The following is a 17516-nucleotide window of genomic DNA, read 5'->3' as shown; positions in this document are numbered from 1 at the left end:
GAGAGAGAGAGAGAGAGAGAGAGAGAGAGAGAGAGAGTCCAAAAATGAATATGAATATGTCCTTCTGAAGGTGTGAAAACATGTTCTAAAATAAATCCAGAATGATCTGTTAACTAACTGTAAATACATTGTTGGATTTTTTTTTCCCGATTCACCTTGCTTGATTTGGGGCCAGCCTTATATCCACTCTTTGTAACTAAAATAAGAAACCTATCCATACCATGAGAATCCACTGGTTGGATACTCAGTATTTTTTTCTTCTTTCTATTTTCTTATTTCTTTCTTCCCCCCGCCCCCTTTCTTTTTTGTTTTTTAGATCGGAAGTGATTTTTACTTCTATTTCTTTCCCCTTAAGCCGATCATGAAATTTTCACAGTGATTTCTGGGGTGGGGCCGCAGGAGGGCGCTATTCAGAACAGTGGAGGCTGTGGCCTGGTTAGTCTGAGAAGGTGAAGCCTGGGAGGTGTAGCTGGAGGAATATGGACTGCACCTACTGGGAGGAGGGAGATGTTCTGAACAGGAGAGCTGGTATGCCAAGTCCTCAGCCGCTTCCAGCTTTCGCAGCTCCATCGTTACTGCTGGTTACTGCTGTGCCCAGTGAGCTGGGGATCAGCTCAGCTGCCTTGAAGTAGTCATCAGCAGCAGAGATAAAGGCTGCTGCCTTTCTGCTGCTCAGCCTTTTCCACCACAAATCTTACACTCTCTGCTTCCTGCTGAGACACTGCTTCAGTGAACTCCTCGCTTCCACCGCTTCTGTGAACTCCTTCCCAAAGGTCTGATGTGTCAGGGACACGTCACCCAGGAGGAGGCTAAATGTTACCGTTCTCTCTATGAGGTCATCGCTCACCTGCCTGGAGACCAGCTCTCCTGGATGATCAATTCCCCAGCGTTGAAGCAAGCCACCACCGACTTGAGAATCTCTGTGGCGATAGATGGTAGTGTCTGCCCACCATAGTCCTTGCTGATGCTTGTGTAGATACGATGAAGCAGGCAGGCCACTACCCGGAAGAGTATACGCAGCGTGATGTTGACATTCTGCAGATGTTGCTGCCAGTGATGACTGGTACGTTCCATGGTCAAAAGCTGTAAAGATAATTGGTTTCTGAACACAAGGGATGAAATAGTGAATCCCTCCCCCTACGACAATGTCCTATACTCAACAGATTCAAAGATGACAGCTCTGTGCCCAGCATCCATGTTATATAGAAGGCAGAGTTGAGCACGCTTCGTGCAACTGCTAAAGCCAGGCCGAAATTTCAGATGGACTCAAACAACTTGGCACCATGATTGCCTCTGTTGCATCACTCACACCTGCCTTCACTCAAGGCAAATATTCTCAATTTTTGGCTAAACTAGGAGGCCTCAAATGTTCTAAGACAAATGGATATTTTGATGCAATCCTCATGAAAATACCAACATGATTCTTTGCAGACATGGAAAGAACAATTCTAAACTTCATATGGAAAAACAATCCAAATAGTTAAAACAATTCTATATAACAGCAGAACTTCTGAAGGTATCTCCATCCTTGACTTCAAGTTATACTACAAGCAATAGTAATAAAAACTGCATGGTACTGGCATAGAAATAAACTGGTTACTCAATAATCCCACACACCTATGCACAGTTCCTTTTTGACAAAAGAGCCAAAACAATAAAGTGGAAAAAAAAAAACCCAGCATCTTTAACAAATGGTGCTGGTCTAATTGGATGTCCTCATGTAGAAAATGCAAATAGATCCATATATATCACCCGGCACCACACTCAAATCTAAGTGGATCAAAGACCTCAACATAAAACCAGATACATTAAATCTATTAGAAGAGAAAGTGGGGATCAACCTTTAACTCATTGGTACAGGGGACAACTTCCTGTACAGAACACCAGTAGCCCAGGCTCTATGATTAAAAATTAATGGGGCCTCTTGAAACTGGAAAGCTTCTGTGAGGCAAAGGATGCTGTCATACTCCCAATATACAATGGTACATAATAGGTGTCACCATTTCATAATGGGGCATTGAGAGGCAACATGTACCAAAGCCAGACCAAATCACAGCAGGATGAATAGCAAGTGCTATAGCTCCATATTCTGTGTCAAATGCTTCTGCCCTTGCAGTTTTGCTGACTGCCCTCTACCTCTCCTTCTTAGGGTGATTCTAGGCCCTTGTGCATTTCTTCTTGGGGGATAGCCCTTATTCTCTGAACCTCTAACATCTTGGTGTTTACACTCCAGCTTACATTTTCAACCCACAACTTCAGGCAATGGCATTGTAGACTTCTCAAGGGGCATCCCAATGGCATGCCTCTCTGCCTCTGTGAACCTCTGCAGGAAGATGCCACAGCCCCAATTACCCAGTTTTCTTTGATGACTCTAATCCCAGAACTATGTGGACAACAATTCGAAGTTTGTCTGTTGGGATAGAATAAAACTTGCCTTCCTTGAATCACATTGCACAACCCCAAATCACTTTTGCAGCAGATTCTGTTTTTTTCATTTGTAAGAGTGAACTATTCCTTAAACAATTTCCTTTCACTGGTTGGAAATTTAGCTAGGTGTGGTGTTGCACTTAGGACTCTTCCATTTTATGACACTTCAGATCAGCCTCTCCCTGATTACCACGTATGTTTCAGCGCAAACCTTGCCTGCATCTTAAAGTTCCGTGGTACTCCTTTTCTCTTCCAAGTGTTCATTTTGTATTTCTCTTTGCCCCACTGCGTAAAAGTACCCCTGTTCTCCAGATGTAATTTTTACCTCAGATGCTTCTGTCTGCTAACCTAGTCCTAGTCCTAGCATATTCAGTCCACTATACAGTTTTATCTAGGCCGAGAATGTTTTCATCCTCTGAGACTTACTACTGAATAACTTCATCCTTTCTAGCTCTTCTTGAACTCTGGCTGGCTGGATTAACTCACAGGTTCTGCCTCAAACTCCTCTCCAAGATGACTGATTCAAAACTGGCTTCTCTCAGCTTTTGACTGAATTGCTCTTTTTTGCTTCAAACTAAGTCTATCAATCTGTTCTAATCTTGTTATAATTAAAGAAAATCTTGAACTGTCCAACTTTACCAAAGAAAACTCAGGATTCAGATGCTTCGGTGAAAACCTACTAGCTCAGAGAAGCAGAGAAAACACTCAGCTGCCCTTCCTACTCAGATCACATCCCAAAGGAAAAAGCCAAATACCAAAAGCTAAAAGCCAAAAGCTTGCTTGCTCAACTGACAGCCCAGGAGGAAAAAGCCCAAAATCACCACCATCACCACTTCCTCCTCCTTCTGCTCCTCCTCCTCCTCTTCCTCTTCTTCCTCGTCCTCCTCTTCTTCTTCTTACTTCTATGCTTCCTCCTCCTCCTTCTCCTCCCCTTCCCCCTTTCTCCTCCACACTGTCTTAAATACTCTTCTCTCAAACTCCTTCCTTTCTACTTAATCTGTCATCTGGTTTTTTGCCCTGCCACTTGACCTAGAGTTAACTTAATTAAGTCCTGTGTACAGAAAGTTCTTGGATTAAAGGTGTGTTCTAGGGTGGAGCCACACCATAACACCTGTTTACAATAAACTGTAAATTCTTGGATTAAAGGGGTATGTATTAGTGCTGAACTGCACAGAACAACAAACTGATTTTAACAATTCACAATCTCAGGCTTCACAATGGGAACAATTATCCTACAGCATAATCTTCTAGTGCCTTCTCATACTGTGCCTTGTTCCTCTTTATCTGTTTTCTCTTCAACCTGTCTATGTAAAACTCTCCTAGTAAAACTGCCTCTGAATTCCACAAAATGAACTGCAGTGAATTCAACTCCACTCACTGCCTCTCAGCTCCCTGAGTCAACTGAACTGCCTGAAGAGAACTTACTAGAAGTCAGAAATCTGCATGCCTCTGTCTTGTGAGTGCTTGGATTAAAGGTATATACCACCAAGCATGGACATAAGCATTTCTTTAGCTAAAACTTGCTCTGTACTAGGCTGGCTTTGAACTCAGAGACCTGATTGCCACTGTCTCCTGGGATTAAAGGCATGTCTATATTCCAGCCAGAGTAACCATGTTGTAATTACTTTTCACCAGTAGCTCTTTTGATTTGTAGACCTACATATGAGTGATTACTAAAAGCCATAAAGCAGTCAATAGTGGGGTGGCTTGAAATATCTTCCAACAAAGATTTTTCCATTACTTTTAATTTTAGTCTTAGGCACGTTCTTAGGAGAAAAATTGAGACAAACCACATTCTTTACCAAAATATCACCGGACCAGGTTTGTAGCCCAGTTGCTTTTATTATTCATATCCTTCTGAAAAATTTTGAGCCAGGCCTTTATAGTTAGCATGGATGTTAGTACTATTCCCTTCTACTTTCTATTAGAAAATCTCATGAAGCTGAAAGTATTACATTCAAATTTATTTTTTTCAAGGCTGAAAAGTCTCTTCAATTATAAAAAAATAATACACTCATAGGTTCTGAGTATTTGGATGTGAATAACCATGAGGATACATTATTCAGTTTCCCACAAGAGAATCACAGGATGTTTCCATTGTTGATGATGAAATTAGAGACCCAAGCAGACATCTATATTATTTTTTGTCTTACAGAGCTTATATGCCACTATAAGCAATGTTGAAAGCAAACTAATCCATGAGATTCTTTACCAAAGGAGAATGTATATATTGGGTGCTTTCTATCTGTTGAACAAACCAGATGATTTAATGTCTATGGAAGTCCCAGAACAATTTGTGAATCTACCATAGGTCCTGGTCCTGGGGAACAAAGTTTGGTTGCCTGGCTTGGTAGCAAGGTCTTACCTGTTGAGTCATCTTGTAGATCAATGTGTTAGTTCTAACTTAGAAGTGAAAGTGGAACACAATGCTCTTAGGGACTGGGGTCTACAATGGTTCTCGTCTGAGTTTAAATTATTTTTAAGCATCTACCTTTGACAGTGTTCTTTTTGAGTGCTGCCATTTTTTTTAGAGGTGAAATTAGTAAGAACCATATGATGAAAATTATTGCTCTATCATATTTATTTCTAGTCCAAAGTCCTCAAGTTTTGCACAGTTTTACAAAGCAGAGTATGAGCTGATTCTTTACAACAATGGAGCATACTGTCAGATAGAAAATTTGTATTATGGTTTTTTGTCATTGTTATTTTTTTGTGTTTATCTGTTATTTGTTTGTTTGAGACAAGGTCTCACTAGGTAGCCCTGGATGTCCTGAAATTCTCTATGTGGACTAGGTTAGCCTAGAACTATAGATACATCAGCTTTCTACTTCCCAAGGGCTGGTTAAAGGCTGCTGTGCACAGCTTTGTATTAGTTACTTTTTATTTCACATTATAACATAGCAAGGCAAATTATAAATGAGGGGACTTATTTTAGGCTTACAGTTTCTGGGGGAGAAGAGCCCATCAGCTTCATAGTGTGGGGTTATGGCAATGGTCAGGGATGATGGCGGAGACAGCTAAGGGCTCACCCCTGGAACTGTGACCTGGAAGCAGAAAGAGTGGAATGAGTATGTCACATGGCTCATGAAACCTCAAAACATATTTGAGGCCTTGGTGCCATATATCTCCCAGCAACAGCCAACCCAGACCTCTCCTAAGCCTCACTACATAGCACCCTAAGGTGAGTCTAAATAGTCCAGTGATAAATATAATGGGAGACATCTCATTCAAATCAGTACACGTGTCTTTGGAAGATGACCATGACTTTTCTCCTTAAAACTTGTCTTGCAATAATAATTTATTCTGTTTACTTTCATCTATGAAAAGTATTTTAAATATGGGTTACCTTTCAAAGAGGTACACATATACCCAGGTTCATTTATATGGCAGAGGTGTCAAATTAAGTTCTTTTGTTACTGGAAGTGTTTGGGCCGTTCACCAGAGTCACCAGAGAAATCTGGGATCTCTCTTGGTGTTGTATTTTCAGACTCATCATTCAAACAGCTTTAGAGGAAGTATTAGTTCTCATGAATTAGAGAAGTCAGCCAGCCTAGTGATATATGGGATCAGGTAGAGTCTTAGATTACCAATGGTATGATATGTGATATCTTCCTTATATATTACCTATGACTCTTTTCTATTCAATGCATGATCTGTTAGGCCTTATCATATTTTTCAATCTATAGAGGAGGCAAGCAAATTAGCACCCAGGACAAATTCTTCATTAAAAGCAGGTTTTCTGGATTAGGAAAGGCTCTTTATAATATAACACACCCAACTTGAGTTTATGTTCTGGTAACCTAGGGAATACTAAACAAAAAAAAAATAAATAAAAAAATAAAAACCTCGTATTTCTGGGATGGGAAAGGCATCAGAAAGTTCTTTTCTTTAGCCTGTGTCACAAGAACCGAAATGTAAAAGCACATAGGGTGCAGGCTGGTGAAAGCAGACCAGTGTGGAGTTAATGGGTATAAATTGGGGGGAAAAAAAACATTGTATCTCAGCCAGTTTGTTTTCCTGGAGGAAACTCCGCCTCCTGTCTGGTTTTGAAATTTCATGTAGTTATGGAACTACATATTGCATTAATATCATTAAATTGAAAAAATGGACGTCAGTAATTCTCTTAGTCATTATTAGAATTGAAAAGCATAAAAAATATTTTTTAAACTTAGCATATTTGTAGACTGGATCACTAATGAACCTGAGTATATACAAAGACCACAGATATTAGAAAAGTGAACCTATAAAAAAATCACATGAAAAATAGAAATTATGTTGGAGAAAAAAATATAAACTATTATATAATTAAATTCAACAACAGAAAATGAATTATATGTGATAAACATGGACTTATTTCATACATGCAAAAAAAATTTAAAGCATTCAATATAAGTAAAGGTGATTTATGATATTAAAAATCTAAAAATCAAAAATCACATGATCTTCTCAATGCATGCATGAAAAGTCTAACTGGGGCCAGTGATTAGCTCAGATGGTAAAGGTATTTGCTGAGAGTGAAAAAAATAGTCTTCCACAGGGAAGAGTCCACAGTTGTTTATTCAATACCAAGTGGCCCTGAAGTTATATTATTTAAAGTGACCATTTCTCACGTAATACTAGCACACAGGAGTAAATTATGGAATACATTTGTCTCAGCATCAATTTGTTTCTTGGACTTTTTTGTTGTTGTTGTTGTTCTATTTTTTCTGTATATTGATTTATTTTGTCTTAGTCTGTTTTATTTTAAATCTTGTCCAATTATTGTTGTTGTTGTTGTTGCTGTTGTTATCGTCTTTACAAGCCTGTTTGTATTCTAATGTGGCTTTGGCTGGGTGGAGCAAGTGAGGAGGATATGGGAGGAGCTAGAATAGGGGAAACGATAATCAGAATATATTAAAACATTTATTTTCAATAGAAAAGAATTATGGCTCACATTCAGAAAACAAAACCTAAGGTATCCTTGAAGAAGCCCAGATTCTAGATTTACTAAAGGCTCAAAGCACTAATGACAGTGGTAAGAGTAATGACTCACAAAACAGTGATCAACAGTAAGGAGAGGTGATGGGAAGGCACAAAGAGATTCTGAAGAACTCAAACCTGTAATGCCAGCACCCAGGGGCAAAGGCAGGTAGATTTCTGTGTGTTCTAGGCTACACAGAGAAATCCTGTTTCAAAAACCAAAGGGGAGGGAGGGAGAGAGAAAGACAGAGAGAGAGAGAGAGAGAGAGAGAGAGAGAGAGAGAGAGAGAGAGAGAGAGAAAGAGGAAGAAAGAGAGGAGGAGGAAGAGGAAGAGGAAGAGAAGGAAGAGGAGAGGAGAGGAGAGGAGAGGAGCGAGGTGAGAGAGATCCTGAAGTTGAAAAATATGACAACTGAAATAAAAAATTCAGTAAAGTTGGTAATATATATATATATATATATATATATATATATATATATATATATGTATATACTTGAGTTGTGAGGTAAAGGAATCAAGGAACCTGAAAATAAACCAATTGAGATCATTTAGTCTAAAGAGATGGTATTTTTAAAGGAATAAGGAAAATAACAGAGGTTATGTGGGATAGAGTCACTGCGTAGCACCATATGTAGCGTATCAAAGTCATTATGTCCATGTAAGTAACTTGGAAGCCTGCAAGCAGTAGGGAGGCCAAAACATTAACACCTTTTCCATGTGTCAATAACTGAACAAGTGAGAACAATTTGTGCCTCTGGGAAACTCAACTGAATCATACTCAGAGTAATTTTATATAACCTTCAGAGATGGTTACATATTTTTTGCCAACCTCATCTAGTGTGTCTTATGTTAAAAAACAAAAACAAAACTGATGCTCCATTACAGATATTCCCTGATTCTAGTGATATAAAGTATAAGTAAAAGAATTACTACTACAAAAGACTCAAATATCAGTTGAGTGAAAACAGAACAAGATTGATCACTTAGAAAGCTGAAGAAAAAGCTTTAAGCAAGGTAGGGTCCACAAGGTTAAAATACATTGAAATTTATTTGACCTACTCTCTGCTATAAAGTATGGTGCTATTTTTATGTCTTTAATAGTTTTATGATTATTCTAGTAGAATGAAAATAATTAAATATGTATTCATTAACAAGGATCTTGTCTATGTGTAGTTCCATGATAGTTTGAATATCTTGGAAAAGTATAATTATTTGTCTAACTTTTACTTAAGAATCTACAAAAATAAGAAAGCAGCTTTGTGACATTTTTCTTCTAATCCAGAAACACAGAACTAAACTTAAAAGATCACCAATTTATAAGCTATTTTTAAAATGTTACAATTATTACACTTTATAAAATCTATATTAGGTGCAATAAGACTACTGTCAAGTTATTTAGCTCTATCCTGGGAATGTTGACTTTACCCTCAAAACAGCTTGTTAAATTGGATACAGTTTATTGACCATAGAAAGTGCTAAATTTTTTCAGTCCATGACATTTATGTCTACATTCTCCTCCCTAAATAAGTGTGTTAAACATAATCCAAAAGTAAATTGCCAAATATAAAAATTTCCGTTTCTCTACAGCTCTCCTGGGTGCTATGATACCTCTTCGTTTCACTGACTTCTGTACTGAAGCTCAAGAATGTACATTGTGGAGGCATCAATAAAAAGTCTGATAGTCACAGTTTACACTACTGAAACAGAAAAAGAAATAAAAAACCCTTGCTAGTATAGCATAGTATATTTTCCAATAAAAACATACTAAGTTTGAATTGAAAAAGAATAACATTCAGGTAAAATAACAGAAAAAAAAAATATTGGTAGTACCAGACACGAAAATAATAGTCCAAAGGCCAAAGTTTCAAGATATTCTTTGGGAGTTCATGTACAATGGCCATGGTAATTGGTTCCAAGGGCACTGTGTATACCTACCTACAATTAAAGTGAGCACTTGACAAAGAGAATCTTTAAAACTGTGCAAACCAGGGACCAGAAAGATGGCTTAGCAGTTACTAGTACTGGCTGCTCTTCCAGAGGACCAGGGTTCAATTCCTAATACTACATGGAGGCTCAAAACCATCTGTGGTTCCTGAGGTCCAACACTCTCTCAGGCCTCTGTGGGTATGGTATGTATATAAACAAAATTTTTAAATTAAAATATTCAAAATAGCAAAATAAGCATAGAAGTGAATTCTTTCACTGGTTTTGGTCTCTTTGCTTTACTCTGGTTTAAAAAAAATAGGATTCTTTTGGGGGGGATTTAAAATATGCATGTTAAAAATGAGAATATACAGCTACCATTTTAAAACAAAAATACTTAACATTAATGCAGCTAAAATTAGTAAAAATAGGCCCGGATTTAGAGCAAAATTGGGATTTTATTTTCTTAAACATTTTCATTCTTTAATCTATGTTTGTATCACATAGTGAAAAAAGTCTTCAAATCTCTGCATTAACAACGAATCATTGTTTCTTTATAGTCTCTAATAGGTAAGTGTCCATGAATCTTAGTCACAGACAAATCTGTACCCGATGCCCACCATTACCTTCCAGTCATGGCCCAAAGGTGAGCACTGCAATGTTATACTACCAACGATACTGCCCATGCTGTGCCTATTTTCAGACTGTCCTCTGTTGCTTATCTTTTGTTTGTTTGTTTGTTTTTGTTTTTTGTTTTTCGAGACAGGGTTTCTCTGTGTAGCCTTGGCTGTCCTGAACTCACTTTGTAGACCAGGCTGGCCTTGAACTCACAACGATCCGCCTGCCTCTGCCTCCCGAGTGCTGGGATTAAAGGCGTGCGCCACCACTGCCCGGCTGCTTATCTATATTTTTTTAAAGTAGCTGTTTAAGGTCAGGAAGTTGTTTATTGAATCCTCCCTCAGTTCCTCAAATATTATACTCTTCTGTGTGCCGATGACTTTTGTCTATGGCTTCAGACACAGCCCGTGAAAGGAAAAGTCTAAAATCCCAGGTAACATTTGAGTGTTAGGGGTGGGGTAAAATACGTTATACTTAAAGGCTTTTTCCTCGTTCTTGGAATGGGTCACCGATGGAAAACTCCTCAGAGATGTCGCCCAACTCTATTCCTTTTATCTCTTCCTCTGAGGTAAGAGCCTTCATCCTTCCTGTTCATATTTTGCCCCTCCTGCCAGAGCCTTGTGGCTGGTTTTGGAGTCTTTCGTACTTGCCTTAGGACTAGCATGAAATCAGTATGCACTTATTGTTTTACATTTAATAGAATATCTGCATTGTGGCAAGTAATTGTTACCTCAATGGTACAGTATTAACTCTTCAACTATGTGAATGGAAACTGCATCATTATTTTGTACATATACTATGTGTGGTGGTTTGAATAGTGCAGAAAATTGTATAAGCTGTGTAGGCATTTTCTACTACTATCTTTGAAAGTTTTGTACAAATCTAAAACCAAAGCAATGCATTTAAGAAATCCACGTTTAACAGAAAAATTACGGTTTGTAGCTCTTTGTTAATCCTTTGATACCATACCAATGAAATTTGCTTCCATGTTCAGCTACACAGTTTAGAGTGGTCATTAAAGTTACATGATAAGTGGAAATCAATGACCTGTACAGGTTGTGTTCAATTACGCAAGCTAAACTTCATATATACTATTAAGTCAGAGATATGTTAAATTCACAGGAAGAAAAAAAAGGGGGGTGGAGAGGAAGCATGAGTGAGGGAGTGCAGGAGAGAAGAGGAAATGAGTGGGGGAAGGGGGGAAGAAGGGAAGGATGAAAGAAAGAAAGGAAGGAAGGAAGAAAAGAACAAAACAATGAAATAAGCATCATTTTATGATTAGACTTAACAAAGTGTTTTATTAAAATTATACACAAAAAAAATGAAGCAGTGGATACCTGTCTCTCAAAAAAGATACTGTGAGAAGAGGACTGGAGAGCAACAGAACAACTAACCAATTATCACTCAACTTTCCACAAAAAAGGGAGGAAACAGAACTTCAATACAGTTTTAAGAGTTTTCTAGTAGCATTCAAATTATTTATTTATTTAATAGCCTCATGTTTGTTATAGTATTTTACCCCACGCTCTAAAATAAATTCTTACAAATCTGACAAAATAACCTCAGTAAAAAGCATCTCGAAATTAAATCAACAAGTAACTGACATTCAATTTATGTACTCAAATATTTCGTAATTTTATTAAAAGAGACAATTTAAATAATTTTTATTTGAATTCCTGACAAAGGGTGAATTCAATAGTACATTTAAAGTTATATTTGTGATGCAATACGAGCTTTATGCTATCGATGGTATACACCTAAAGTGTTCTTTATTTAATGAAGAACTTTGACATTGTGGTGGTTTGAATAAGAATGTCTGGTTTCCAATTGTTGGAACTGTTTGGCAAAGGGCTAGATGTGGTTTGTTAAAGGAAGTTTGTCTTGGAGAGAAATTTGACATTTCAAAAATCCTTTACCCTATTCAATGACCACTCCCTTTCTCTCTTTGCATCATGGGTGTGGTCATGTAAACACTCAGCTGCTCTTCCAGCTCCATGTCTGCTGGAGTTGTGACATGTTCCCTGTTATGAGCGCTGTGGACTCTGACCCTCTGAAATACTGAGCTCCAATTAGAAGCTCTGTTCTATGAGTTGCCTTGGGCATGGTGTCTCTGCACACCAGCAGAAAAGTAATGGTGGCAGTCACTACTTATCATCTTTTCAAAAACCAATTTCAAACCTCTTCTGGGAATTATCTTCAGGATCTCTTTTGAACTGAATTAAGTATTTTTGATTTTAGAAAATTTTATCTTGAGAATTTAAATTTGACATTTGTAACTGTCAAAATATCTCGCCTTAAAGTTCATGAGTTTTTAGTGTTTATATAAATAACTTAGGTGAGAAATAAAATTACCAATGTGTTTGGGGTTTTTTGTTTCATTAAGTTTATACTTTAAAATAAATGTAAACCATTTGTAATAAAATTATGACTGGAGAGATGAGACTGCTTCCAACTACTTCTTTAGAATAAATATCAATCTGCTGCTTAAGTTATTATTGGCTTCTTTCTTTTTAAAGAGTTATGCTCCAATTAGATATCTTATACCACCAGGTGAAATCTCCAGTACCATCAATGGGTTACATCTGGTTGAGTAATTGGTCAAAGGGATCTCATTGACCCTATCTCTCAAAACTCAAGAAGCTGTGAGGAAAAGTAGTCCAAAAGACTGCAAGCCTCAGAGTTGATGGATGACTCCAAGCAAACAGTATTATCCAGACTCAACAAGGTCGATGCACATATGAACTCACAGAGACCATGACAGCACCAATAACACCTACACAATTTGAAATCACACAAAATTCCATCGCGGTGAATGTTTCACTCCCAAGCAAGAAGCTATTTGTAATTGATACCAGCTGGGAGAGGGAAAATCAGGTTTCTCCAGTTGAAAGTCACTAGGCAGACCAAGAGCTCTTGTGGAGACATCTCATGCCCAGAAATAGGTGGCCAACAGAAAATAGGCTTCATTTTTTGACATTGTACTATAATTACAGCATTTTCCCATTTCTTTTCCCATTTTGAATCCTCCCAAGTACTTCTCCTTGTTCTCTTTCAAATTCCTGGCCTAGTTCTTCATTCATTATTATTTCATCTCTCTCTCTCTCTCTCTCTCTCTCTCTCTCTCTCTCTCTCTCTCTCTCTCTCTCTCTCTGTGTGTGTGTGTGTGTGTGTGTGTGTATTCCTAAATACAGCCTGCTCAATCTGTATGGTATTACTTCTATGTTTGTGTTTAGGGATGATCAATTGGTATAGGATAACCATGTTTTTGTGTATAGACTTTTTGTTTTGAATTGAGAATCTTTGTCTTCTTGGTTTAATTTTTGTAGGTTTGTTCTTGTTTTATGATTTTTTTGAGGGAGATGAAGACAGGAAGAGGGGGGGGAGAACATGAAGTTTAGTAGGTGGAAAAGTAGGGAGGATCTGGGAGGAGGAGTTGGGGGAGGAGCAAGACTATAAACAAAATATACTATGTAAAAATAACTAAAAGTGAATGTGAACAAAATAGTAAACGTGTGTGTGTGTGTTCATGTATAGAAAATACTACAACCATTTTTTGCAATCATACTTCTTTAAAACACCTATATTAAAAACATCAGGTAAATTCTTTACATAACCAAATATATAGAGATTACACTTTTAGTGAGTGAAAATAACTATCAAGATAAATTCCTCTACCTACTGTAAAATTGATAGATAAAATTGTCATTAAGCAGACAACCTGAAAGTTTGTTACTAAGACACCAGTCCCAAGGCAAATTACATTAATGATTTTCAATGATTAGAAAATACATAGGTGAAAAAAATGAGAAAAAGATAACATCCTTAAGGGTACATACAAATGATCATACGATTTATAAGATAATAGTGAAATATTTTTCCATTTAAGATTTATATATATATATTGCATGATAGCTATATAACACATAGAAATGATTTCATTTAATTGCTATAATGTACTAGAATAGCCTAGAAAATACTGAAAGATTTAAGTCAAATTATTTGTTGTAGTTTTCTGCTAATATACTGTACAATTCCAATAATTTAAAATAATTTTAAATAAAGAGAAAATAAAATAATAGTAGATATATACCCAAATGCATTTGAAAATACATTCCAAGGCTCTAACTACCTAATTTGAAATGCAAATTCCTAATATTAACTTACTAATTTCATCACTAAACTTCAGTCAATAAACTCAATAGTCATACTCCCATATAATCATACTTTATATATATAACTCCTTAACACTTCAACCACCCTCAACTCTGTTATAAATAGAATGATCTTATTCATCTGTTGAGATGTACTTCATTGTGTATTATATCACACATTTTAATATATTAATATGAAATTTAGAATGTAGAAAAATGAACAAACTTATACCATCTAAGGATACACAGATTTTGAAGTGGGTGTTTTTTTTTTCAAAGGACAATCATTTTACTTGAGCTGTGGTTATTATGTCCTCTTGATTGTTCATAGACTAAATTTATTTTCATCACTCTTGTCTCTGTCACAAACAAAACTTTGTCATGTTTAATGAATCCTGCCTATTATCTTAGAAAATAATGATAAAGTATATCTACCATTTAAGAATAAAGTCCCATAATATCCAGAATATCCATTAGTTTCAGCCTCACTTTTTAATTATCATTCATCAATAAACTTACAGAAAATACTGTCTGTGCTCAACTTCCTGCTCAACTGCACTCACATTTTAACCCACTGAATCTCACTCCTTGCTTCATGCTCCATTAAAATGCTCTTAAATTTTTTTCTACAGTGTCTAAACTCTGTTAAGTATTTTGGCATATTCACCTTTTTCTTAATGGCTCTGATATTAATGCCATTTATTAACTTCTTCATATTTCAATTTCTTCCACATAATAAATCAGGTAATCTAGCTAACTAACCTCCATCTTTGCTTCCTTTATGTTTGGCTCATACAAACGCTAGGCCAGTCACTACCAAATCATTGATTCTGACTCCATTGTGCTCAGCTACCCAATCTAATTTGACTTCCTGGGTTTTACATACAAATTTCAATATAATATGTTTAATTAAATTAACAAGTGTCTTAGATTGACCAATCTGAGGGCTCTAGGATTTGTTTTTGTTGTTGTTGTTGTTGTTGTTGTTGTTGTTGTTGTTTTGTTTTTTGTTTTTTTTAGTACACCAGTAGCTAGATGATCACTTCTTAGTTAAAAAGATGATTTTTGGTTCTTCCATTTCACTTGTTCTTCGCACAATCCAGCATCCTCTACAAATCCTAGCTCACTGGTTTGTCTTCACTTTCTCTCGTCTGTTTGATTAGTACCCATTCATTCTAATGCCACTCGTCATTCTCTGTACATTGCTCTACCACCTTCCTTATTAGCCCTCTCAGGCTCCTTTTCATTGATGACTTATTCCCCACAAGTAAAATAAATCTTTCAGTTTCTAGGTTTCATTTTCTTGCAAAAACAAAATTCTAGTATAATGATAAATGATTTTTGTCTTCAAAAAGAGACTCATAATGCTGTATGATTGAACTGACCTCTATGTCTCCATTTTTATAGCAAATGTTCATCACCTTTGAGTCATTGGAACAAATTTGATTTTAATTTACTTAATACATAAGATTTCCATCTTGAGACCCTTGAAAACGCATTTTCTATACTGATGCTTTCAGCTCTCTGAGTGATAACATGGATGATTGTTTCTCCTATTTTCGTTCCATTTTAAATATTCTCAGCAGTTTTCACAAATTATATTATTGAATATTTTTCTTTGAAAGGATTCAAGGCCATATTACTTCCCATGTTAAAATTATTTTACAGTTACTCACTTAGGGTCTGATTTTTGCATTAAGATATTGTGTAAGATCCATATTTGTTTGTTTGTTTTGGTGACTTCTAGCTGTCAGCATTTAATAACAGTTGCAGAAATTTGTTCGTTCTTTACTTTGTCTCTTGATAGGTATTTGGTCACAGAAATAAGAAAGGTAGTGATTTGATTTTTTTTCAATAGAAGAGAATATCTGAGGTAAAATATATGAAGAAAAAAAGATTTGCTTTCATCACAGACCCAGAAACTGAAAGTCTAAGACCAGGTATTGGCATTTGGTGGAGCCTCTGCCAAGTGCCTAATGGTAGGTATTATAGAAAAAGGTGAATTGTTAAACATGAAGACTGGGGAAGAGAAACACATAACTAACCATCTTACGAGAACTCACACAAGGGTACATGAGAACTACCTTAACCATTTTCAGAATATGGTCTCCATGACTTAGGCCCCTCCCCAAATTCCCATCTTCCTTCCAGTGTCACCATTCTAAGGACCAAACCTTCTCTAATGTTCTCTCAAGCACATCAAAGTATATAAAAATCATAGCTTACATCATACAAAATACCCACTTGTGTGTGTGTGTGTCTGTGTGTGTGTGTGTGTGTGTGTGTGTGTCTGTGTGTGTGTGTGTGAAACATCTTGCTAAATGAACATTATGGATAAACCTATGAAATCCCCACTTAAAACAATGTTAAAATTTGGATTTACATTGGTTAGTTTTTTTTTTATTTTAATGGCAAAAATTAATAAGTCTTTCCTGAAAATAATATTTTGTGTAATGTAAGTTAAAAAAAACAATGTGTTTTTATATAGTATAAAAATACACTCATATGTTTAGTTTTTATATAAACAATATTCATAGTTACCTCATGATCTTTCAGCCTCAGGAAAAAAAAATACTGCATATGAGACTGGGTAAATAGTGAAGTAGGGAATAACATTCCAAATAATCACAAGATAGGAAGAAAATCAAAAAATAAAGACAGTTGTTATGTGTGATGTAAGTTTAATGTAGAAGATATGAGGCAAGCAAATATAGCAGCTGTCATTATCTTGGGTATATTTCTTCAATTTTTTTATAGTTGTATATTCATCCTGCTTTTGAAAAATGTGCAAAAGATAAATTCCAAGACTGTGTCTTTGTAATGTTAAGACAACTTATTGGCATCTAAAGACTTCCCATGGCTCCCACAGTTGCTTTTATGAGAGAATTTATAATATGTAGCAATTGTTTTGCACTGGTTTATCGCTTCCATTTCATAGCAATTGTTTCACAAATAAGGCTCAATATTCAGTGGTATATGGGTAAGCCTCCAACACTTGATATTTCTCAATCAATAAACATTACATAATAATAAAGGGATGAGTTTACTTATGATGAATGATTGAGTTTTATTTGCATGGAACCAAGGAAAAATTATAATTGTTTCTCTAGAATCAACTATTTCTCAACTGAAACTAAATAGATATATTAGCTGTGCTAGATATAAATATTTCACATATTGTAATTTAATGACCAATAGGTTATTAATATCTTTAATTATTGTTATGAATGTATGATTTTCTTAATACATCTAACCAAGATTTTTGTATAATTGGTTATAAGGAATTATAAAAATGATCAGGATGAAACTGAAAGCAGATTGGGAAGATTGAACAAGTCATTAAAAATGTTACTCTCCATTCTTGGGGAGGGGTGGAGAATGCAAGTTTATATACAAATCTGATATATTATAGTTTTGTTGGTCAGACACAGTTTCTATT

The 17516-nt window shown here is 36.1% G+C and overlaps 1 pseudogene across 1 annotated transcript in view; it reads right to left on the bottom strand.

Moving 5' to 3' along the window:
* Positions 1 to 436: 436 nt before the first annotated feature.
* Positions 437 to 17516, bottom strand: part of LOC311589587 (prohibitin 1-like) — a 50500-nt pseudogene continuing 33420 nt past the window's right edge. Inside the window, exon 3 of the transcript in view lies at positions 437 to 1293. The product of the transcript in view is annotated as a prohibitin 1-like (transcript). The remainder of the gene's footprint in view (positions 1294 to 17516) is intronic.

Source organism: Acomys minous (assembly GCF_964271855.1).
Source record: "Acomys minous genome assembly, chromosome: 18".
In the NCBI taxonomy this organism is placed as follows: domain Eukaryota; kingdom Metazoa; phylum Chordata; class Mammalia; order Rodentia; family Muridae; genus Acomys; species Acomys minous.
This window is presented reverse-complemented; position numbering and strand designations above follow the sequence as displayed.